At 41.0% G+C, this 25,612-nt stretch overlaps 1 long non-coding RNA gene across 2 annotated transcripts in view; it reads left to right on the top strand.

Moving 5' to 3' along the window:
- The first annotated feature begins 703 nt into the window (after positions 1–703).
- LOC148398400 (uncharacterized) overlaps positions 704–25,612 on the top strand; it is a 175,964-nt gene continuing 151,055 nt past the window's right edge. The window contains exons 1-3 of one of the 2 annotated variants that reach the window (XR_015858641.1): positions 704–796; positions 1,909–2,011; positions 2,610–3,603. This is a non-coding gene — a long non-coding RNA (uncharacterized LOC148398400). Of the gene's footprint in view, positions 797–1,908; positions 2,012–2,609; positions 4,339–25,612 lie in introns of those variants that run through there. The other variant, XR_015858640.1, reaches the window with a different exon arrangement.

The raw sequence follows: 25,612 nt of genomic DNA, 5'->3' as shown, positions 1-25,612 counted from the left end.
ATTTTAACCTTCTGGTACGCTGGTGTCACTGCATCTGTCATCCGGGAGCCAGGATGAATGTCTTGATTACAGCACAAGTTACAAATGCTTCAATTAGAAGACAGAACCACTGTTACGCCAGTAGGTATGCTTGTGTATTTATGTTTATGTTGTGCATCATTGGTTTTAAGTCCATGTGTGTGTAGTGTGAGTACCATTTTACACTAGAGAACCAGGAGATGAGGCCCACAAAGTGGTGTTGCAGAAATGGAGGAACTGGCTTGTCCAGGATTGATGTCTCTTGAAGGCGTTTTGTTGTAGCACACCCCTGCACTCTTGGGACCATTAAGCTGAAAATAATTGGCTCTGAATCTCTACTTCTCATCGATCCTTTCGAGACAGTGAACTCCCAGTATTCAGAGAGAGAGAAAGACACATTCACACTAACTCACACACAAGTACAGATGCATAGTGTGCCTGTAAAGGGAGAGTGCACTGGAGAAATGAAAAATTGGACAAAACAAAAGCAGGCAGGCACAGAAGGGTTTAAGCACTCACATTAAGAGCTCCATGTAAACTGACCTGGTAAATAGTCACTGTTTCCCATATTGATTAAATAAAGTGCAAGAAGCTCTCTTTGATGGAGCAGAGAAAGAAGCCAAAACCAATTCTGCATTCCACTTTCATCCTTTGTAACCATTTCTAATGGCCTCATAACTTCTGTGTGTTGGCCAACAGAGGGAGCTCAAGTTATTCCACAGATAGCAAGCCACTCCATCTTACAAGAGCCTCCCATCAAATGAGAAGTTCTTGTATCGTAAGTGTTTGAAGGTTTAAGCTTTTGGTTTAAATTAAACTTTGTTCATACTGGACTGTGACATTAAATTACATACTATGTACAGACAGTCTCTGCTCATAACACATCAAATGTGAAATTACAACAATAAACAGATAAGTAAAATATATTACGACCAAATTTATTATATATTATGAACCCATTCTATTAAAGTTGATTTAGCTAGTTTGTTTTGTAATATAATCAGTGCGCTTTGACTACCTCCCCCAAATCAATTTTGAGTTTTGCATTGTTCAACACCATTGTGATAATCCATTTTTGTGTCCACTGACTGTAATTTAACATGACGATTCTTGTTCGCTACAAGGACTTACTTGCTGTCGTGTTGACTATAAAGCCACTTTTCTTAAAGTTATGCTTTCCTTTGCTTTGCATATGTTTGAAGTAGATAAATTAAATTAAAATTCAGGCACACTTAACAAGAAAGTTGTGCAGTTAACAGATTACACCCAAACAGATACTAGACATATATTGGTGTATTATAAATTATCATTTTGGTTGAAATACTTTGTACGTAACGCAACAAGGTTGTAATGTTAAAACACAAAACAACAAAAAGTTCTTGGGTTACATCTAATTATGACTGCTTTAAACTTCAGCACTTGCCTCACAATTTAAGTATTCAAAGTTCTGAATTGATAACCTTTGGTGTGGGACTGTAAGTCATTTAGTATTTTTATTCAAACCAACAAAGTGAAGCTATAAAAGACACAGGACTTAATGATTGCAGTCCCTCATATTGCATGGATTAATTTATTTACTAAATGTGCTGTCCTTCATACCAGTGCCACATTTGTTGACATTTTGACATAGTGTGGCCTTCCATCAGTTTATAAATGGTTAACTCCCTCACTCAAACGTCTCCAGTTGTTGCAAAATGCTGCTGTTTGCCTCCTAACTGAAGCTCGTAGGAGGGAGCATACGACCCCAATTCTGGCTTCCCTTCACTGCCTCCCATTACATTTTAGAGTTAATTTTAAGGAACTTCTATTTGTTTCCAAATCGTTGAATGGCCTCACCCCATCTTAACTCTGTGAGCTCCGTCAGCCCTTCACACCCGTCTGGTTCCTCAGGTCTGCAAACCACATGCTCCTGGAAGTGCTGAGGACTAAGCGGAGCCTCAGAAAGGATCAAGCTTTTACTATTGCCGGTCCTGAAATTACCTTCCCTTAAATGGTAGGCAAACCCTCTTTCTGTCTATTTTTAAAACTCGTTTGAAGACACATTTTTATTCTTTGGCTTTTGACTGACTTTCGACTGTTAATGCTCTGCTACTGTACATTGATTCATTTAAAACAGTGGTTCCCAAACTTTTTCAGGCTAGCGCCCCCTTGGCTCCCTAGGTGAATTCCTAGCCCCCCCCCCCGTCCACTGACTCGTCCTACTGCACATGTTGTGTACAAATCGTCCCCCCCCCCTTCCCCCGTCGACTGACTTGTCCTACTGCACATGTTGTGTACAAATCGTCGTCCGCCCCCCCCGTCGACTGACTCGTCTAGTGCATCTCAATAATTTCTTGTTACGCTCCACCTAGAGATAATAATGCACATTAGTTAGCAAAAAAGAAGAACCCGTCAATTACGTGGGGGAAAAACATTATGCATATCTTGTTTGTTCTTCATACAGCTGGCAGAACAAAGATTCAGACTACTGGCTCATTGAGCAGCCATTGTGCATCCATCTTGACTTACCATGCTCTATCTTCATATAGTCAGGTCTGAATTTAATTAAATCTACATCCTTCTGTCTTCATCATTTTGCTTGCTTCCTACAGGAATCCACAACAGCCTGGTCATCAATATGGGTGGCTGAAGGTTGCTTTCTGTGAAGAATTGATGTTTACTGAGGACACAACAGGGGGTATTCATCTTCAGTATTTCTCATTCCTTCTCTGGCCTTTACAAATCCAAGTAGTTCATCACCATGAATATGAAATATATTTACATACCCTGTCCATCTATAATGTGACACAGAGGTAATTAGATCTCTTCATATTCATACTTCAAAGATGACATTAATACAGTATTAATCCCGTGTCCCCACCATTGAAAATAGGTCATGGATAATTGAATTTGTTTATCGTATTTTTTCCATTAACGGTATTCACGTAAGTAATAGGGTATGGCCCGTGACAGTCATCCACCACTGATGAACCATCACATTAATTGAAGTTAATGGGCAGAGCTGAGAGTGACTGGATTAGAGAGAGCAAAAGAGGGAGGCTGCACGGATGAATGCATCATCTGAGAGGTTGAAGGGAGGGTTAAGTTTATGTCTTGTTCAGTCAGCCCAAGACAAGACGGCTGTGTTTGTGTCAGAGGCAGCAAGTATATATGCCACACATTAAATATTTATTTGACTTTCAAAGTGTTTTATAAGCATTGTAGAAACAGGCCATCCAATCAGAGATTTGAAAAGTGAAAACTTTTATTGTCATCCATGGAAGTCAAACACTGTATTCTAAAGGCATATTTATACTACGCCCGAGCGGATGTCACGGTATCAATGCAGCGCGCAATTGGTTTCATACACGCGCCCAGCCCGCACGCGTTGTTTTTGAAAGTGTGTTTCAGTTTCACTCCAAGTCGGAGGATGTCGCTACGGATTGTATTGGCTGACAACATAGGGTTGAGTTTTCTCTGGATTTTTTACCAATTCTGGTCGCAGTTCTTCAAGATTCAAGATTCAAGAGTTTTTATTCGCCATGTTTGAGCGTGCCAAACAAGGAATTTGACTTCGGTAAATCACAGCCTCTGTTCAACATTTAGGTGACTAACAACACTCAGGATGTGAAAAATATTCTCAAACATCCCCTGATCTTAAACTTCCCAAGAGGGCAAGGAAAAACTCAAAACTCCAGCTAAGGGAAATGAGAAACCTTGAGAAGAGACCACAAATGGGAGGGTCCCTCTTCCAGGATGACCAGGCTGCAATGGATGCAGAGAGGACACATAGTACAAACAGTGTAGACAATTCAAAAAAGGTGTGGAGAGCAGGATGTTATTGCACAGCTCATCAGAGCAACAGCCTGGGGGAAGAAGCTGTCTCTGTGTCTGCTGGTTTTGGCGTACAGAGCTCTATAACGCCGTCCGGAGGGGAGTACTTCAAACAGACTGCAACCTGGGTGAGAAGGGTCTGTAGAGATGTTCCTTGCACGTTTCCTGGTCCTTGACAGGTACAAATCTTGGATAGAAGGGAGGTTGATTCCAATTATCTTTTCTGCAGTCCTGATTGTCCGTTGCAGTCTGTGCTTGTCTTATTTGGAGGCCGATCCAAACCAGACAGTGATGGAGGTGCAGAGGACAGACTGGATGATGGCAGTGTAGAAGGTCTTCAGCAGCTCTCGCGGCAGGTTGAACTTCTTGAGCTGTCTCAATATGTACAGCCTCTGTTGGGCCTTCTTCCAGACAGAATCTATGTGGCCGGTCCATTTCAGGTCCCGAGAGATTGTGGTTCCCAGGAACTTGAAGGTGTCTGTGGAGAGAATAGTATTACTGCGGATAGTGAGGGGTAAAAGTGGTGAAGGGTCTCGCCTGAAGTCCACTGTCATCTCCACAGTCTTGAGCGGGTTCAGCTCCAGGTGGTTTTGGCTGCACCAGTGGACCAGCCGCTCCACCTCCTGTCTGTACGCAGTCTCATCACCGTCCTGGATCAGTCCGATGAGAGTGGTGTCGTCTGCATACTTCAGGAGCTTCACTGGAGAGTCACCTGAGGAGAAATCGTTGGTGTTGAGAGAGAAGAGCAGTGGGGAGAGGACGCACCCCTGAGGGGCTCCAGTATTGGTGGTCCGGGTGTCAGATGTGATGCCCTCCAGCCTCACACGCTGCTCTCCTGGAAGCTAGTGATCCACTGACAGGTGGAGGCAGGCACCGCAAGATGGATGAGCAGTGCAACGGGTCTATAGTCATTCAAACCTGTGATGGCGGGCTTCTTGGCCACTGGAACGATGGTGGAGCTCTTGCTTGACTTTTTGAACAAATAATAAAGCGACAATATTAGAGACCTTGCCTGCTCATACAAAGGGGCCCAGATGACGCATTTAATTGTATTGCAACATCGATTAGAAGGGAGACGGCATCTTAAGTGGTACGTGCGTGTGTAGGCGATACGAGAATACCACGCCACTGCTTTCGAGCTATCTTGCTTCGCAGCAGCAGTTGTAACAGCAACAAGCTGAATTTGAATCCACTGCTCCGTGGTGACAAATAAAATACAATTTAAGAGACCTTGTGGACCTTGTGGAACGTAGCCAGCTGAAGTCCCCACAGCATGTGAAACAGAACGCTCACGAAAAATGATTTGTGCGGCATTCGTCGCGCTGTAAAACTTTGTGACGTGTGGGCATTGCGTGTTGCAGACTGGTTGCAGAGGTGCGCCGCGACCCTTCACGTTTGTCACATGCGAGCATAAATAAGAAATTCAAGGCAAACCCATTGCTTCATCATATATCAATTAATTTGTAAATTAAGTATGTTTGAAAATAAAGGATGAACTAAAAATGTCGAACTAAACGTGCATGTGCACGCACACACACAATTTTTGCCAATTCACCTTCACTTTTTCACAAAAGTGCTGACACAAGATCCCTGCTCGCTATGCAGTTGCTGACCACTGCTCTTCTGGGATGGGTTAAATGCATGAATCTTTTTCTACCCTCGCGTTAATTGTTCCTGCATGCTACTAAGGTACAAGGAATAACCAGACAGTGGACCTGTGGTGGTTTTGTTTCCTTTCAGCTAGTGATTTTTATTACCAGTGTACAGAGCACACAACAGCTAACACCACACTCATGTTTTTTTATGGATTCCCTCACTATTCTTTAGCACCTCACACACACCTTTGAACAGATGTCAAGTATTTTGAAGTAGACTACCGTATTTTTCGGACTAAAAGTCGCTCCGGAATATACGTCGCATCAGCCATAAAATGCACAATAAAGTGAAAAAAAAACATACATAAGTCGCTCTAGAGTATAAGTCGCATTTTGGGGGAAATTTATTCGACAAAATCCAACACCAAGAACAGACATGAACCAGCAACAACAGGCTAAATGATACGGTATGCTAACGTGACAAACACAAACGAGGAGCTGAGAACGGGCCTGACGTAACATTCAGAGTTATTCATATAAATATTACATAAATAACACGTTTATCAAAACATCTGTGTCACTCCAAATCATTAAATCCATCGATCGTCCTTTATGTCAACAATGCAGTGCGCCGCGCCGCTGACGGCGGTTGCAGTTCAAATTATTCCACAGGGGCATATAACGATATATAAAGTATATATTAAATAACTATCACATAAACAACAAGATTATCAAGCCAACTGTGTCACTCCAAATCATTAAATACATCGATCAAATTCCTCGTACTTTATGTCAACAACGCAGCACGACTCTTTATTTAACAAAACAAGAGTTCAACGAGCCACCAACTACTGAACTGTAATGATAAAAACATATACAAGTTGCTACACGAAATAAAATATATATCAAATAACTATAACATAAATAACAAGTTTTTCAAACCTTCTGCGTCACTCCAAATCATTAAACCCTTCAAACTCTTCGTCCTCCGTGTCACTTACAAACAAAGCCGCTACTGATGCCGGTAGTACGTGGGGCCCTTCGTCATCTCCGTCGCTGATGTCAGACTCCTCGTCAGTTTCAGTTGGAATTATTCCAGCTTTTCTGAATCCTGACGGAATGATTTTGGGTGTAACCGAAGCCCATACTTTTTCGATCCATCCAATGACGTCCAGGAATGTTGCGCGTCGCATTCTCCCGGTTGCCGTGAAGCTGTGCTCTCAGTCCATCATCCACTGCTCCCACAGGTTACGCAGAGCTGCTTTAAAGCTCTTATTCACGGAGACGTCAAGTGGCTGGAGTATTTTAGTGCAGCCTCCAGGGATGATGGTAGGTATGGAGTTGAGGTTTTTTAATTTCTCTTTTACCTGTGGCATGATATGCGCTCGCATGCTGTCCACCACAAACAAAGCTTTGTTCGCTCTGAAGAAGCCATCCGGACGTCTAGTGTAGCACTTCGTAAGCCACAAGTTCATCATGTCTTGATCCATCCACCCTTTCTCATTTATGGCGACAGTAACTGAGTGGGATTGGATTTTTGGCTTAGTTTTTCGTTTATAAATGACCATTGGTGGCAATTTTGAGCCATTTCCGCAACATGCCAGCACCACTGTCAAGTGTGATTTTTCATGACCAGTTGTTTGTATATTAACACTCCTCGGCCCATGGGAATGTCAAATGTGAGGGGGATTTCGTCCATGTTAATAATGTGATCCGGTGTCACGTTGTGCTCACTTACATGCTTCTTAATGAACTCACGGAAACAGTCGATCTTTACTTGGAAGTCTGCTGGGAATGTTTGGGACATCGATGTTCTTGCTCTGATAGAGAGGCGATTGCGTTGCATGAAGCGATTACACCAAGAAGGTCCTCCTTGAAAATCTTTTAAATTCATCTCCTTGGCAAGCACCTGGGCATGGATTGAGAGGTGATTGCGTTGCATGAAGCGATAACAACAAGAAGATCCTCTCACTCCAAAATATTAGAGAAAATATTTTATGAAAGGCTTGATGATTTTATGACAAAACAAAATATTCTGTGTGACCAACAGTATGGATTTCGAAAAAATAAGACCACCACACTAGCTTTGTTAGATTTCGTAGCTGAAATAACAGCTATTGAAAATAAACAATATGTTGTAGGTGTTTTCTTGGATCCTAAGAAAGCTTTTGATACTGTAAATTATTAAATATTGTTAACAAAACTTGAAAGATATGGGATACAAGGTATGTCACTCACTTGGTTAAACAGTTATTTATCAAACAGGAACCAATATGTGCAATTTATGGACTGCAATTCAAAACTAAAGCAGGTAAAGTGTGGGGTTCCTCAGGGCTCAATATTAGGCCCCTTGTTATTTATTTTGCATGTCAATGATATGTGCAAGGTCTCCAGGTTACTCAAGGCCGTAGTTTTTGCAGATGACACAAACCGGCTTTGCAGTGGGGATGACCTGGATCAACTACTGGATACTGTGGGTATTGAAATGAAAAAATTACAGAGTTGGTTTGACACAAATAAACTTACACTAAATTTAAGTAAAACAAAGTATATTATATTTGGAAACCGTCCGACTAACACAGACAAAAATTCTTACAATAAGTAATATAGAAATAGAAAGAGTAAATGAAACAAAATTTCTTGGAGTGCTTATAGACAATACATTAAGTTGGAAACTACATATAATGCATATCAAATCAAAAATTTCGAAATCATTAGCAGTGTTATATAAAGTAAAAGACCTTACAAATCAGTCATCATTATATTCCTTGTACTGCTCCTTCATACTCCCATACATTATTTACTGTGTGGAGGTGTGGGGCAATACATACAAAACAAACACAGATCCAATCTTCATTCTCCAAATAAAGCAATACAACTTGTAAATAATGCTGATTATAGAGAACCATCTAACCCTCTCTTTATTAAACTGAACTCACTGAAATACAATGACCTAGTCGACTTTAAAACCATCCAACTCGTACAAAATAAAAAAATAATCAATTGCCAAACACTATCCAGAGGTTGTTTGAGTGGAGGGAAAGTACCTATTATTTAAGAGAAACACTTATGTTTAAAAGAGATTTGGTGAGAACAAACTTAAAGTTACATTGTATAACAGTTAAAGGTGTGGAATTATGGAACACCAGCGGTGAAGAACTAAAGAACTGTAGTACCTTACCTAAGTTTAAAAAAAATGTATAAGGACAAAATATTGACGGGATACCGTAATATGCTGTGAAATTGTTTAAGTTGCTTTTGTATTTATTTAAAATTTTTTTTTTTTTTTTTGTATATTTAACTATGGTCAAATCTTGACAGAATCAAAGAGAAACATGTAGTTAGAAGGGGTAGAGTCAGATAAGCTTAGGCTTCCTTCTACTCCCTTTTGAACAAATATGAATTTACGATAAAGGGAAAATTATAATGCAATATCATTTTTTTCTTTTTTTTAAGTTCTATTGTACTATTGAGTTATTTTCTGTATTTTTTACTTTTTTTCCTTGTATTTATTTTAATGTTCGAAATAAACATACAAACAAGCAAACACTACAAAGTCATTTATATTCATGATTTTGGCAAATACCTGGGCGTGGAGACGCAACTGCACTGTTGATAAGCCTCTCCCAGCAGCACGTTGTTCATGCACCCATGTACGGACTCGTTCTTCGTGCTGTGGCCACTTAGCTTTTTGCCCGCGATTAGCTTTTTTTGTTTTCTTCATTTCGCTAAGAGTAACCTCCACTTTTCGCCAATCCCTTACAAGTTTCTCACTAACTTCAAACTTTCTTTCTGCAGCTCGATTACTGTTTTCGGCTGCATATTTTACAACTTGCAGTTTGTAACCTGTAGAATGAGTTTCTTTTTGGTGCCATTTTAGTTAAGCCCTTCCCAGTTGTTGAGTCACGGCCAATGGTGAAATTTAGAGCACCCTCATTACAGAAATAGACCTCACTGACTTTGACTTAAACTGAATATCAAACATGACCAAAGGCAGTAATGTTTCATTCTATGTCAACTGCATTATAGTTTGACTGTCCACACCATCAGTACCCCAGCCAGTTCAGTTTCTCTACTCCTGCCCCTCCCGTCTTGTAATGCAGTGATCAGCAAACCTGCTGTTCATCACCCCACCTGCTCCCGGATCTTTAAATCTCCTACATAAACTCTGCACTCCCGTCATTCCTGGCCGGTTCGTCTGCTTAGACACATGCATGCCTGCTGCTTGTTTCTGCGCTGTTTTCTGATTCCTGTTTGCCTGATCCGCTGTGTAGCGATATGCTTGCTTGCTTCTTGCTTGTTTGCCTGCTCTGCTTTGTTTTCTGATAGATCTGACCAAATGCCTGCCCTCGATTACAAACCCTTTTTCTGAACCACTTTTCCTCACGGGTCTATCCCAGCAGACTTTGGGCAGGAGGTGGGGGCACCCTGAAACCGTTTCCACCCAATTGCAGGGCACACATAGGAAAAACAAACATTTGGCCTCACCTAGGGGCTATTTGGAGTACTTATTCATTTTTTGGGATGTGGCAGGAAACCAGACTATCTGAAGGAAACCCACATAGGCAGGGGGAGAACATGCAAACTCCCCACAGGAAGGCCGGAATCAAAGCCACAACCTCCACACTGTGTGGCACACGTGCCTTTGGAGCAACATGTGAATGAGAACTGTTTTGATAACAATACCGTCTGTATGTAAACTATAAATACATATCAATCCCCACTGGATTGATGCAATGAGATGCCAGCAGAAGGGAAGTCAGCCCCTAATGTAAATGTTTTTAAATGTAGGCTAATAACCTTATTATTATTATTATTATTATTTACACTTGTTGTTTTAGAAACCTACTCTTATTTGTCTGCTTTAATTCTATATTATTTTATATTTGATCAAATTTTCCTCCTACTGTTTGTAAATGTCAAAGTACATTACTTTAGTAATTTTTGCAAACTACTTTTCTTTTCTCAACAAGTTTTTAAAGGTTGCTGTCGTTTATTAATTGGCTACATGTAGGTGTTGCCTTTGCTTGTGTGAAGCACATTCAGTTGCCTTCTGAATAAAAAGTGCTATATAAATAATGCTGCCTTGCTTTTCTTTGCCTTGGAAGTACAGTAAGAATCCTGCCTGAGACCATAGAATAGTTTAATGTTCGGTTGAAGAGTCCAAAGTTCTCATTATTGTATGGCGAAAAGGACAAAACAGTCATATATTTGACAGATACAGAACAGGAGGACCAAGATGCTGTTTATACACACTCAACCTTATAAGTAACATAATTTTTAAAATACAACATGCAAAGTCTTCCTTGACACCCTGATAAACACTTACATTTCTGATATTTTAATATTTTAATTTCGCAATACAGTTCGTACAGTTGTAATCATATCTGTTGTTAAATAAAAAATGTTCCTGCAACCATCCAGCAATTTGATCCTTATAGAGCATACAATGGAAGATTCCATGTAATGTTTGTGTTATCATAGTTACATGAGATGTACACTGATTTATTTAGCTGTATTGTGTTGTGTACTATATAATTTGTACAGTGGCCTCTGTCGCAGAGCAGTGCAGGGCAGACATCTGCAGGTTACTGTCAGTGACATGGGGGCCCTACAGTCCCCCAGCAGTGTTGGCTCGCCCCCATCACCCCAGGCCGACCTTTCCTAAGTAATTATCCCTGTCACTCTGTCACCCTACCACCCTCACCCAAACAACATCATTGTGAGAAGATGGATAGATGGTGTGACTAATCATTCGCTGCCCTCTGGACAACTTGCCTGCCTGGTTCTCCTTCACTTCACCTCCCTCCCCTTTCAAGTCTGTGTTTGCATCCTTTTCACAGAGTTTTTAGTTTACATTTGCATATTTTTCCCCACAGTTAATTGTACTGGAGGGTGATGCGTTGGATGGTCACGAGCGTTGGAGGTGATTTTAATGGGAGAGACACCAGATAATGGCAGTGCCCTCTTGCCCTGGTTTGCGCCTGAGCCTCATTAGGGTGATGAGGTAATGCCAGTCAGAAAGCACTGCAGCTGGGGTGAGACATGACAAAGTCGGATGGTTATTTATCTAAGGATGAGCTTCATGGAAATATTTCCTTATCTGCTTTGCAATAGTAATGATGTCAAAAGATCATTGGACCAAATTCTGCAAATTCACATTGATGACAGTGATGAAGATAAGGATTTGTTTGATCCTTTTGAAGTGTATTTGGTAAACTGTAGCAACACTGACACTGCCCTCCAAAAATATAGACACAATAATCTAATCATTTTGCTTTTGCTCTTAACATTGACCATTATGCTACGATGGAAAAACTGTGTATCGAGTTGTGAGGAATCACATACAGTATATGCAGCAGCATACTTTCATATGCCTTGGCGAAAAAGGCCTTCACACGCATTTAAATATCCCGACTGAAACGGCGGCGCATATTGGCGTCATGAGGCAAATAGACATGATTTCTGCTTGTTACGTTCTACCACAAATAAAACACATGATCGTCTTATCATGACTATCACTCACCATGGAAATAAAGTTGTGGGTTTCCCGTCTTACTCCAAAAGTGTGCTTTTCTTCTGGTCTCTGTACTCCTCCATGACTGTTTACATCTGCTTGTGTGAGTTGCGCACCAGACTACAGACTTATACACAAATATATACTGCCTATCGACACAAGCTACATTATTTTCACTGTAGGCACAGAAAATATTGTGAAAAGCTGCAATGAAATTGTTGTATTCAAGTTTGGCTCGAGGAAGCTACGCATACAGCTACTTCCCGTAATACAAAGACCAAGATTCCTTTCCTCGCTAATAGCGCAGGAGCATGCACAGTTAGGAGGTATGCCTTCTCCCTACGACCACTCTTGTGTTGGCTGGATCAATCAAAGCCTGGTTGTCACTGAATTTTCTAGATTTCAATGAAAACAAAACAGAAATTATGATACTTAGTCCCATTTTTTTAAAGACACATTTTTATTCTTTGACACTTGACACTACATACTGGAAAGTTAATTTTGAAAATGAAACTGTGGCAAAATTATTAGAATCACAGAGCATAGGAACACGTCACTTTGAACTGTGCACATTCAGTTTTGTGGTTCTCTGGAAGAACCAGAGAGGGGAATCTTGTCACCCCAGCCATTACTAACAGAAGTCCCTGTTACATGCAGCCTCGACTTTGCCCTTCAGAGCAAGGGCGCTGTTAGCACACATGTCAAGCCCAGGACGGAACAAGAAGGACATTCTGGCAGAAGAAGAGCAGAAAGAGCACTGGCAGTTTATTTGCATACGGCTGTGATCCTAATATATACAGGTCGTCAACCTCTTAGGTCGCAGTTCAAACCCGTTGCTGAGGCAACTAACCTGTTCTTCCCATCACTAGCTCGTTAAAGAGCTGCAGGAATAGTAACTGTCCTTATCATGCTGTGGCCATATCTGTAAGTGACCCTGCCAAGTAATGAGGACCTCAACTATGATGCCCAGGCACACACAAGTTTATACACACATAAACACACAAAGACCTAGAGCACAAAAAGGCATACAAAAAATACTGAAAAATGCATGATAATTGCTTAAAGAAACAGCAATAAAACAAATACAGGCAGACATAAAACTGTATGCACTCCCACACAAATGTGGAAAATACCCCTTAAAATCCTGGCAATAGTTTACAACAAACTAAAAAAGTGTGTGTGTAGAAAGTCAAGCTTCCATGCGAGAATATTGTACCCCTCTATGGCATCAATTAGCATGTTTTTGTGCAGCTGAGCGTTTCCTCTGGTGGACTGAGGTAAATAAGGACATGGAAATGAGGTCCAGTGCTCTAATCCAGCCGAGGTGCAGGTTTTACGGTAATCCCCTCAAGAGCTCAGTTTGGCCTGGAGCAAGCAGAGGGGTAATCCAGACCCCTGAGACCTTATCTACTGCCCCCCCCCCCCCCCCCCCCACACACACACACACACTCAAAGAAAACTATAATTGAAACTACATTTTGCATTTATAAATAAACTATAATGCTAGACAACAGCCAAATTTACAGTTTTTATTGATTGAATTCACTCGAAATCTACATTTTCAAAACAGTCAACGCAGAGGCCTGAACAGTGCCACGGGTGGTCAAAATGAAACTTTTTTTTTGCAAAAGGCAATATCTGTGCCAAAACATTTAAAATATGGAACAAAAGCAAATTTTGCCTTCAAACAACTCAACTTTGACACAAGTGTAGGAGCACCTCCAATCAATCATTACACAATGCAACAAAATACAAAATACAGCACTTGTGTGAATCAGTGCACCATTGCTTGTTATTGCATCCTATGACTGTACGTTGCTTACATGCCGGTGGCGTTTGTAGTCAAATTTGATCTCTTGCAAAAAATGAATGCAGAAACAGACATGCTTTGATGCAAATTTGATTGATTACATTGTTTTTTGGCGGCTCGGTGGCGCACTGGGTAGCACGTCCGCCTCACAGGAGGGTGCGGGTTCGATTCCACCTCCGGCCCTCCCTGTGTGGAGTTTGCATGTTCTCCCCGGGCCCGTGTGGGTTTTCTCCGGGCACTCCGGTTTCCTCCCACATTCCAAAAACATGCTTGGTAGGCCGATTGAAGACTCCAAATTGTCCCTAGGTGTGAGTGCGATTGGTTGTCTGTCTCTGTGTGCCTTGCGATTGGCTGGCAACCAGTTGAGGGTGTCCCCCGCCTACTGCCCGATGACGGCTGGGATAGGCTCCAGCACGCCCGCGACCCCCGTGGGGACTAAGCGGTTCAGAAAATGGATGGATGGATGGATGGACATTGTTTTTTTCAGACTGTGGGTGACAAATGAAATATTCACTCAGAGAATATGGAAATAAAGAAAATAAAATCCATTGGGAATCTATAGTAGGCCTATACTATAAGAATATAAGAGATCACTACCAGTAATACTCTTCTGGCTCATCTTCTGAGCCCTTACAGCTATACCTCCACCTCGCCCACAAGCCCCTCTTCCTCTGACCCCTCTACCTCTTACTCACTCTACCTCTCATCTGCCTTAGACCTCCTCGATCCATGCTTGCAAAGAACAACACAGGTCTGAAGACTGATTGCAAATTGAAATATTTTGTGAGAAATTGTCAGACAGGTGCTTTTAGTGATTGCATACTGATCAGGGAGTTTCTAAGAGCTCGAAGCATATGGTTTTTGTTCTGTAACCACAGCTAAAACAACGGAGCTTGGACTTCTGAATGACATTTGTGTTAACTGTTTTGCAAAAGGGTGGGAAAACTGTATCAATCCAATGAGAATGGGTAAACACTTTTTCATGAGGTGTCTTCTGCTCTGGTGGGATGGTGATGATAAAGACTGAGAGATTCCCAGTTTCTTCAAACAGGTCAAAGCAATCAATAAAAACTATAACACTCCTCAGTAATAAAACAGCCTGTGTGTTCTTGGATGTAAGACTCTTGCGTTGTTAAAATGGGGTATCGCTTTTATTCGACACTGATTGGTGTCTATTTGAAATTGAAACCGATCCCTCAGGTAATGACATTGACATTGACATTACAATTGAGATAATTTTCTTCAGCATCATTTTTCTCTTTGCTTTTTAATTTTTTTTTTTTTTTATTCAACGTTTTACCAGGTAAGCTAATTGAGAACAGTTTCTCATTTACAATGGCGACCTGGAGGCAAGGTGTGTGAAGTGTCTTGCTCAAGGACATAACGATATGTGACTGTGACAGAGCTGGGATCGAACCGCCAACCCTCCGGTTACTAAACGACCCGCTCAACTGCCTGAGCACTTGTAAGATGGCATCAAACTTATCTAAGGTAGGAAAAACTTGATGGTATTTGATGAAAACATAGCCTCATAACTTTGTTTTGACTGTTTTGGTTCATATTTTTCAAAACAGATTGGTTCAGTTATATTTCGTGCGATGTCACATGGGTTACATGGCCAGTTAACTTCATTAACATGTTTTGGCTGAAACGTGTAGGCAGCGAGACTCATGAGCTGCACATTTTGGGACTGGTGAGAGGCGCAGCTGATTCCATTCAGTCTCATGAGAAGTATTTGTCGGGTACTTGACAAACTCAAAGCCCCCCCCCCCAAAAAAAAGAAGTATCTAAATAATATATGAAAAGCCAATTTTCCTCGAAGCAATTTTGTTACATTGTACAGTGTTTATGTGAAAAGTTAATGTAGGCATTATCTATATCTATGGATATGTCGCTCTCTTACCCAACCTAGAACATAAGCTGTCACCAATTTATGACAGTAATGAATTGCAAAAAAAGAACCCTCTTGTGTTCTCTTATTTGACCATGGACAGAAAATGGACTTGCATATCGAATGTTAATAGTTTTGCGTCCATATATTCTGTTTTGCTGTTATGTGATTTTGAAGGTGGCCCAAAAACTCTGCAAGACTAGTCAACAGCCATCAGGGGTATAATTGAAGGAAACTCAACACTGCCAAACTTTCTTTCCATGATCTGGATCAACAAGCCTAAAAACACAATCTAGACGAGAGAGTGGTATCAACGGTGGATATGAACTCGCTTTGTTAGCCCAGGTTCTCCTCCCAAGGCTTTGTGTGCATTCACATGAAACGGGCCATTTGGACCGTCTACACAGCATCCATGAAAAAGATTGTCAGATCGAGAGACACCGATTTCACTCAGGACGAGCAAATTGCGATCATCGAGGGTTACGAAGAACATAACAAAAACATATCTGCAAAAATCAACCCAGTTGCTGCAAATAAGGCAAGAGAAAAATTCTGGAAGAAAATTGCTGACTATGTCAATGCGTAAAATGATACTTATTCCAAGACCCAGTGGTTAATTTCTCACTGCTAAACATGGCAGCAAATCACAGTCGATCTTAAGAACATTATACAAAATGGTAACTGCTTAATTTATTTTCTTGACAGTGTGTGGATAGTATATGCTGCTTGACAGATTGTAAAGTTGCAAGAACAACCTTGCCAGCTTGCTCGGATGTTCAGCATCACCGACAACACGCATGTAGGTCTGCGTGGCAACGAAACGTAATGCCACACATACACAGTTTGAGCCCACAGATTCTCTTTGGTGCAATCAGCATCATCTCCTCCCCTCAATGGAGAATCTATGTCACTTGGTATATTGAATATTATCCGGAAAAGCCAGGTTAGTGGGAATGTGGCAGACTCTTATGTATGAAGAGGTCCTCTTATGATCCTGGCACCCAGGTCCACAAACGGTGATGCCGTATCAGTTGAGATTTAGAGGGGGTTTAACAGTAAAAGCATAGCGGTTTTATAGATTTAATCTGAACATCAGAACATAGCCTGCTGCCAACCAGCTGTGACTTTGGCATAGGTTACCGTGGTGACAAAGACACTTTAAAAGACAGTCCCCTTTGTACCACTGAAAATTCTGGCTTTAGACTCACCACAGCTCACTAAGCCATTCATCTTAGTTTGTAGTAGACCCATCAGCTGATTAAGACTCATCCATGATTAAATTTTTGGCCAACCAGTCAGTTGTATAGGTGTCAAAATGAAGGCAATGCTCACAAAATGTCTGGTGTTGCCACTACCTCCTCTGTGAATCTGAAACTGAATGTCAGAATGAAATGAATGGTACTGAAAATGAATCCCCTATTTTCAGGAAAATAGTTAACTTCATAATGATACAGCATTTATTTTGATGACAAATTTTATTATTTTGGGTTTTGATGTATACCTGAAAGCTATTAGAATTGAGGATTTGTTCATGTTATTGGTGAATGCCCTGAATTTATTATTGGCATAATGGGCAGTTTTGAAAGATGTTGAAAGAACTTAGATTGTGTCCTCCTGCTGTTATGTGAGCTGTCTGAAGTGGCTTGAAATAAAGAAAAGTGATTTTAATTGAACAATTTTAATGTTTTATTTGAGGTAGGAAGTCATGGTGTTAGAGATTCGTTCACTCCAACTTATTTTGCAAGAACCACACGGGAGAAAAGCAAGTCCTTTTAGACACCTGCAGGAGGAGAGTTCACCCGTTGAAGGAATGAAGTCTAAACTCTCCCTCCTGCAAGGGCATATTTATTAAGAGAAACAGAGTGGGGGTAAGAGTAGGCTGAATAGGAAGCCCTTGTCCTCTAGTCAAAACATATCAGGGGGTGTTTTACGACCTTGTGTAGGATGGGACAAGCTAGTTTATTTATTACCGGTTGCATTCCAACATAATCATACGATACGGATAATCTGAAAAACCCTGACATCTCCCTCCTGTTTTATCATATGATTATGCCACCCCAAACAACAAAGGCAAGCAAGAAAATATAACGAAGAAAGAAGAATAGTAAAAATAAAAAACAGCAAACAATGATAGCAACAATTTCCAGTGAAGGTGGTCAATACCCCAGATCAAAATTATTGTGTAAGCGAAAAACCTGCTGGCCAGATGTTATTAGCAGGAAAAGTCTCACACGGTCCCTCTGCCTTAGGCGACCAGAATACTATCAATAAAAAAGAAAAAGAAAAACACAGAAACAGTACATCATCGTATCCATTACTTGCGAAGCATTTTTGATGGTCAAATCAACAAGTTTCCGTAAAACATACTCAACAGAACAGCATGTTCGCAATCCACGTTTCATAATCATTATCACATCTGTCACGTCTAAGAAGTTTTACGTATATGTACTCGTGGTATCGTCAGGTGATGATGTTCTAGTCTGTAGGTGTGGTCTGTCACTCACACTGGCGCACACACTCGTGTCCAGTTGGCAGGCAGCATCGGACAACTCTTGTGACCACAAAACCACGATCCGTTCTGAACAGGCACATGCACTCATAGGATGCAGCAGAGGCAGTGCTTCTGAACTTCTGGATGAAGTAGGTCCCGTCCGATGGTGCAGCCATGTTGGTAGTAGAGCCCTTACACCTTGAAAACGGCTCTCTCATCCTGGCACACAGCGGCGATGTCCAAAACTCCCATCCAGTTTCCTCCGTCTGCAAGTCCAGAGCGGGATGGGTCGGCAACACTGATTGTGACAGCTCGGTGTTGATATCCAACTCCTGGATGCCGTGTCCCTGTAAAACAATGCTCTAGACTTTCTTGCTACGTTTCACACAATAATAATGATGAGTAAATCATCAGATACCTCTCGTGCATACACTCCAACAAACGTTAAGTAGATGTGAGATAACTTGCATGAAGTCTACTTAACCAAACATTGAGTAAATATGGGATAACTTAAAAACTGTCCCAGTCAACAACAATTCATAAATAGAAACTACAAGGTATAATAGAGAAAGAACTTCTCTTTAGCTAGACAAAGAACAAAGGTGTTCTGTTCATAACTAGTGAGGGCCTCTCACAGCTAAAACAAGGAAGGGAGTATAAGAACTCCCTAAAGCTTGGCAGACATGTTGGCCTTGAGCGAAGGTATGAGACCTCTGGTTCAGGCTGGCCAGCGCTTCTACAAAACTAATTATTCTAACATATTTTCCCACCTGCTTATCACATATTTGCTCAAATTCACACATCACCGTAAACAACCCCTTTTCTCGACTCTCAGTCGTCGGATCACATTCATGAGGACGAATATGTTCACACCAAAGGATAAACGTTACGATGTCATCATTCAGAATCCCACGGATCTGGGAAAAGTCTGGTAACACAGATGCAGGAATTTTGCCATCAACATCATCACGTTGCCGCTCAGACATTAGGTATATTTGAGCAATCTCCTCCTCCATGGGCGATATTACTGTAGTGACGAGACGATTAAACAGAGCACGAAGACATGGTATGCAACATCCATACAAGGTAAGCATAGCAGCAAACACTACAACTGATTGAAAATTGAGGACACAAGGGCGTTATACTTCCCAAAAGCAGTCATCCACTTGTAGTGCTCTTTCATCCTCGTTTTGAGGGATCGCAGGCCTGCAATCCGTCAGGCTCCCATCAGGGGCGGTGTCGTTCTGGATGAAGGTGCAGCATTGTTTTTCAAACATTGCGCAGACCCCTCCTTTCTCAGACAACAACATATCATGAGCATTGTGGTTCTGGATCGACATTAGGGAAGGCGTGGCTACCTGTTCATGCACTGCCTCGAGCCCCGCTTGTGTCCGTTTGCCCAATTTCTGCATGTTGTAATGGATGTAATTTATCCTGTCTACGTTCTTGTTCATCGTTCCCCAGCAGCAAATGGAGGACTCCCATCCCGCTGCAATTTGGTCATTTAATTCTTATTAATCAGGAACTCCTCTAGGGATTCCAATTCCAATTCCAATCATCGTCGCCTCTCAAATTTAAAGATATTTTGGTTTTTACCAGCTTTTTTTCCAGATCTTGGCATGTTGATGTATGTACAATTTCGCTTGACTACATTCTCTGAAAGCAATGGCTTCTTTTTTTTTTCTTTTTTCTCTCACTGGATATTATATGGAATGCTCTGTCACACATTTCACAATCCAGTAGACATGACAGATTTCACACAATCTTTGGTCAATGGCAACGGTACAACATAAATAATCGGTCGCAAATCCATACATATGACATATTCAATTTTTTCTGTCTTTGCAGCTTGTTTTGCCATAAGCAATCAGTCATTTCTTTTTTCAGTTACTCTTATAGTTAGTTACCTGAAACAAATTATCCACATTCATTCTAGATATTCATCCCATTCTTTAACATCTACAGCGGTTGTTGACAAAGTACACATATAAACATGATACTTTCATGGCAGTCCAGATCCGACACAGCAGATCATCCTGCAAAGGTCAAATTGATCTTTTAAATTGATACCATGCAGCATAATTTTTGGGGTGACCTATATAAGTTGCCCACTCATCTCTCTCCTATTCATTATGACTCTTAGTACCCACAAATACCATATTGTTGAAGGTAACAAAATGGCAACAAAGATAGCCACCCAACATGCAATAACGTCATTGTTCCATTTTCTTGTTCCCGGCATTTCTCTAAGAGGTAAGGCTTCTTTAGGCTTACTTTCTGCGATAGAACATTACCTCAAAAGAAATGACCCTTTTGTAATTTGCTAGGACCACCTCAAATGACATTTCTGCTATTTTAATGGCAGTTGGTGTAGTTATCAAGATTCAACATGCCCTTCCCCCTTGGAAGAACACCAGTGTTTCGTTTTCACTGCTCCTAATGAAAATGTGGTTTGTTCTTTTTGCCTTTTAAATATTTTTCTCATGTAATCTGCCAAATCCTTAGTTTCCCACTTGGATTCAAAACATGGTAATCTATATTGTCGCCCAAACAATTTTTTATACAGGGTGAAACCCACAGTACTTGTAATATTTATGTACAGTTTGACCAGGTCTAAACATTTTGTCCATGATCTTCCAGTTTTTTTTTCCAAGCACATCTTCACACTTTATACCAGTCCTGTCATGAGAATTAATTTCTGAAATCCCATATCTCGGTATTATTTCTTTTCATGACGTTTTTGCCACTGTTAAGGCATTCAGTGTTTTTGTTTTTGTTGAAACAAGCTCTAAAAAATTTTTTGGGGTTTGTTTTGAAAATGTTTTGAATATGAATCAAATCTATATGTTGTATAAAGCTGACTGACCTGCCCCACTATCCCTCCTCTTGAGCCATGTGACACGCACCAAGGCTCAATATTGCTGCCCATTTGCATAGGTTCTTTGGTAGGATAGGTCTGTCTTCTGGTCATTAATAGATGCCATTCTCTAACCTTGCCCCTCTTTTCATCCATAATTGAATTTCACTCTATGGACTTTGTCGCTGCACATCTTTAAAAATGTTTCAGTGATTTAATCTGCTTCTTGTGTGTATAAAATTTGAAGTGTCTTTTGCCCTGCAGCTTTGTGGTTCTGTCTGCAAGCTTGTTACCTCTTGACACCTTATCAGTCGTGTGTGTGTGTGTGTGTGTGTGTGTGTGTGTGTGTGTGTGTGTACTGCACACGTGCACATAGCTACTTTCCGTGGCAATTGGACTGTTTTGACAACTAGCTTAGCAAGTAAATGGATGGCCTCCCCGAATGGGGAGCGACTCAGCTAGCAAATGATTAGAGATTTTCACTTTCTTGTAGTTTCTTTAGTTACTTTTCAATCGTTTTCTCATTGTTTATCACAAGAATCTTAGAAATTTGAATACGAATAAAAATGTATGTTTTATTTTACTCAAATGTATGATCTAGAGAATCCATATGTAGTAAAGTGTTGTATTACTACATATGATTTCATCATCATTTAATTTGACTTTCTTTCCAAAACGCTTCTTAATTTCTCAGTTCACACATCCTCTACATGTGTTAGTGGTTCTCCAGTTTTTTCTCTAGTTAATTATCAATCCAAAAGCTACGTGTTTCTTTTTAGCATTCAACCTGCTCAAAATCCCTCTCAGTCGCTCTACTAATTTTCCATAGTAGTCGCCAACGACTTCAACCATTCAACCTTTCATTCAGGCAATCATTCATCAATGTCCCAATTCATCCAAGCTCACCACACAACATTCATATATCATTTTCAACTCAGGTTTCCTGGTAGAACAATCCACCAATTCAAAAAAAACTTAACTAAAACAAACAACTGGTAAATTAATCTGAATTTTTTTCTTTGTTTTTAAATTTGAAGAACTCAATCTCTCAGATTTATCTTGCATTTAGAATTTTGTATAATCTTATAACACAACCAATCAATTATTCCTATTAAGTGTAGCATTGCAAAATCTTAAATTCACAATTTAGCTTCTTCCAATTCCTGAAAGCATGTTCTGTCGTTTTTTTTTCTTCTTCGAATTTCTCATATGGGCTCGGCACTTAACATGCACTAGTGTGGATTAGTTTCTGCTCGCAAACAGATTTCTCTCTTTTCCTCTCATTTTCATCTGTCAAAATTGTTTCTGTTCTGTGGTGTAAATTGAAGAGACAACAGTCTAGCAAATTCTTTTTGTACTAAAAGTTTAGCCAATCTTTATCATTTTAACATATACGCACACACATGCACAGCTCTCGCGTGCGGAAGGTCGGTCCCAGCACCAATGATTCGTCACAGGCTGGCCATTTCCTGTGGTCGATCATGAGCTGGTCCCTCCCATGCACACGAGGACAGCACATTCTAATTTTATTTATTTATCTTCTAAAAGCAAGTTGCATTTCTTTACCACTTGATTTGCATATTTTAACTTTTGTGTAACACAATTTGATCTCTCGTCATTTGTAATTGGGCATACAAACTGCATTGTCATACTTCTTGTATGGACAGGAGCTCTAACAATCTAAAAAGATTTTTGATAACCTGACAATGACATGTTTTGCTGTCATATGGGAGAGTTTTCAGATCTTTTAAATTTCGATACATGATTTGCATAGGACCGGTAACTCCTCTTGCCCCTTGCTTGAGCCGCGGCTTGAGCTGCGGCCTTGCACCTGCTCACAGGGGCCATATTGTCACCTGGTCTGACAAACACTTGTGACCTCACCAGTTTTCATCTTTCTAGCTTTTGTCTCTTGAATTCATTTTCATCTCTTTGTGAAGATCTCAACCACACTCTCGGACTTCTACCACTTCTTCCACATTTCAAATTTCCTTGTACTCCATACATTTTCTTCCACTTCATGTATTGCATACAATTAAGAAATCTACTTGCCATGTACCTCTCATCTCAAAGAAGAGCAGAGCAAGAGATTTACCGTTCTTATAATGTAGGTTTAAATTCACCTTTCAACAGATTACTAGCCTGTTTTATTACCGTGGATCAACGCTAGAACTGCTATTTAGTCAATTTATCCTACCAGTCACACACTCAATCACACAAGTTATCCCTGCCTACGCGAAGTCCTCCCTTTCTGCATAAAAATGGAGCTGCTTCATCCAGTGAGGGGACTCTACAACACCCCCCACCTTCCCTGGGAACTAAAGACAACAGTCCTTGTCCCCAGCCCTGCCAACGCAAAGTTGTACTCTTTAGAACAGTGGTCGTCAAATAATGATCCACGGAGGTACTGAGATTTTAAAACAGTTTGAGAACCACTGCTCCAAAAGAGACACCTCATCCAGAGGAGGACTCTACAACATCCCCTCCTTCCACAAAACTTACTTTTTCCTGTGCACTTCTACCTTTTTACGCGTTTCACAACAACAACACAATCACACAACTTCAGGCCTTTAACTTACTTGTCCCCTGGATCGTCGCACTGCCGGGTCCCGTCAATCCACCTCTGTCAGACGAAGGCAGACCTAAGATGCTGGCCCAGCGAAGAATTCTCTTCCCAGGACTTTCTTCTCCAGGTCCTCCTAATGGACGCTGGCTTGTCGACAATGCAGCACGTCCTTCTTCGTCAGACAGATAGCGGGTATGTGGGGTCCCGGGTTTCGGCACCAAAATGTTAGAGATTCGCTCACTCCAACTTATTTTGCAAGAACCACACGGGAGACAAGCAAATCCTTTTAGACACCTGCAGGAGGAGAGTTCACCCGTTGAAGGAATGAAGTCTAAACTCTCCCTGCTGCAAGGGCATATTTATTAAGAGAAACAGAGTGGGGGTAAGAGTAGGCTGAATAGGAAGCCCTTTTCCTCTAGTCAAAACATATCAGGGGGTGTTTTACGACCTTGTGTAGGATGGGACAAGCTAGTTTATTTATTACCGGTTGCATTCCAACATAATCATACGATAAGGATAATCTGAAAAACCCTGACACATGGGGTATTTCCATGACAATGTGGGCATGAACAATCAGTGTTAATGAAAACACTGTCAACACTACATTTTGTTGTCGTAACACGCAAGTGGGCGTTGAACATTTAACAGTTTAGTAAATGTGACTTGAAACACCAGTTAGTATGGATACATAAAGACACTTTGCCTGTTTTAAAATTACACTCTAGTGTTGAATTAACACAAGCGGATTTGCAGCATGTGTATCAATCACATGTACAACTATAGTGCTATATTGTGAACAACTTAAATTTGTAACATTAATCAAGACACACATTCAACAAATTATTGCTAACATGACAGTATCGCATGCTTGAATGCAGCCTGTGAACTGAAGTGGCTGAAAAAATACAGAAAGTAGACAACATTTTTAATTTCTTCACAAGAACCATTGTCAGTTGGATGAACAAAGAGCTGTAAATTTCCTGTACGTCCCTTTTCTAGATTACTACCTTTACTGTTTTTTTTCACAACAGTATTTCATGCAATAATGGGCCATTTTGAAAGACATTCACACAAGGGTAATGCTTTTTTTTACCCTGACATGCAAACAAAATGTACAGAATTGGTCCCTTAGCCCCTTTGGACCAGGATCTTTTGTAACATGTTGGTTCAATTTTGAAATATTGTAGAGTGTATAGAACAATGAGTTTTACCTTGAAGAGCAAAAACATTAACCCGTACATTATTAATTTTCTGAGAGTATATGGTGAATAACGTGGTTCACTATAAATTTTAACAGCTTAAATTTAACCCCAGTGAGGATAAGGGGTTCTGAAATGGATGGATGGATGGATGGATGGATGGATGGATGGATGGATGGATGGATGGATGGATGGATAGATGGATGGATGTTTCATAAAACATGAAACAAAGTGAGAAGAGAACAGATTTCACAGATTATGGTTTACTGACATTTTTAAGATACCGTATTTGCCGGTGTATAAGTCGACTCGGTGTATAAGTCGACCCCCTAAAATTCGACGGAAATTTACGATTTTATGATATACCCTTTGTATAAGTCGAGCTTAATTGTTGCATTATATTTAACTTCAAAATTCAATCAGAAATATGCAAAATTTATTGACGAAATGTGTTCAAATTCCGGGAGGCCGTGCGCATGCGCAGTGGCCGGAAATAGCTCCAGCCGAGCGGATCGGCTGTTTATAAGCACCGCGGGGGAGATCGCGGAGCCTCATTCGACTTCCAGCGGCCGGCGAGCTCGCGCACGCCGCCCGGCACCACCGGGAGGCCGGAAATAGCTCCAAGCCGAGCGGATCGGCACTTTATAAGCACCGCGGAGGAGATCGCGGAGCCTCATTTGACTTCCAGTGGCCAGCGCACTCGCACACGCCGCCTGGCACCACCGGGAGGCTGTGCGCACGCGCCAAGTGGCCGGAAATAGCTCCCGCCGAGCGGATCGGCTCTTTATAAGCACCGCGGAGGAGATTGCGGAGCCTCATTCGACTTCCAGCGGCCGGCGAGCTCGCGCACGCCGC

Source organism: Syngnathus floridae, chromosome 5 (assembly GCF_059516105.1).
Source record: "Syngnathus floridae isolate MCC-2025c chromosome 5, RoL_Sflo_1.0, whole genome shotgun sequence".
Classification (NCBI taxonomy): domain Eukaryota; kingdom Metazoa; phylum Chordata; class Actinopteri; order Syngnathiformes; family Syngnathidae; genus Syngnathus; species Syngnathus floridae.
The sequence above is the reverse complement of the archived record's forward strand: the minus strand, read 5'-3'. Positions and strand labels throughout refer to the sequence as shown.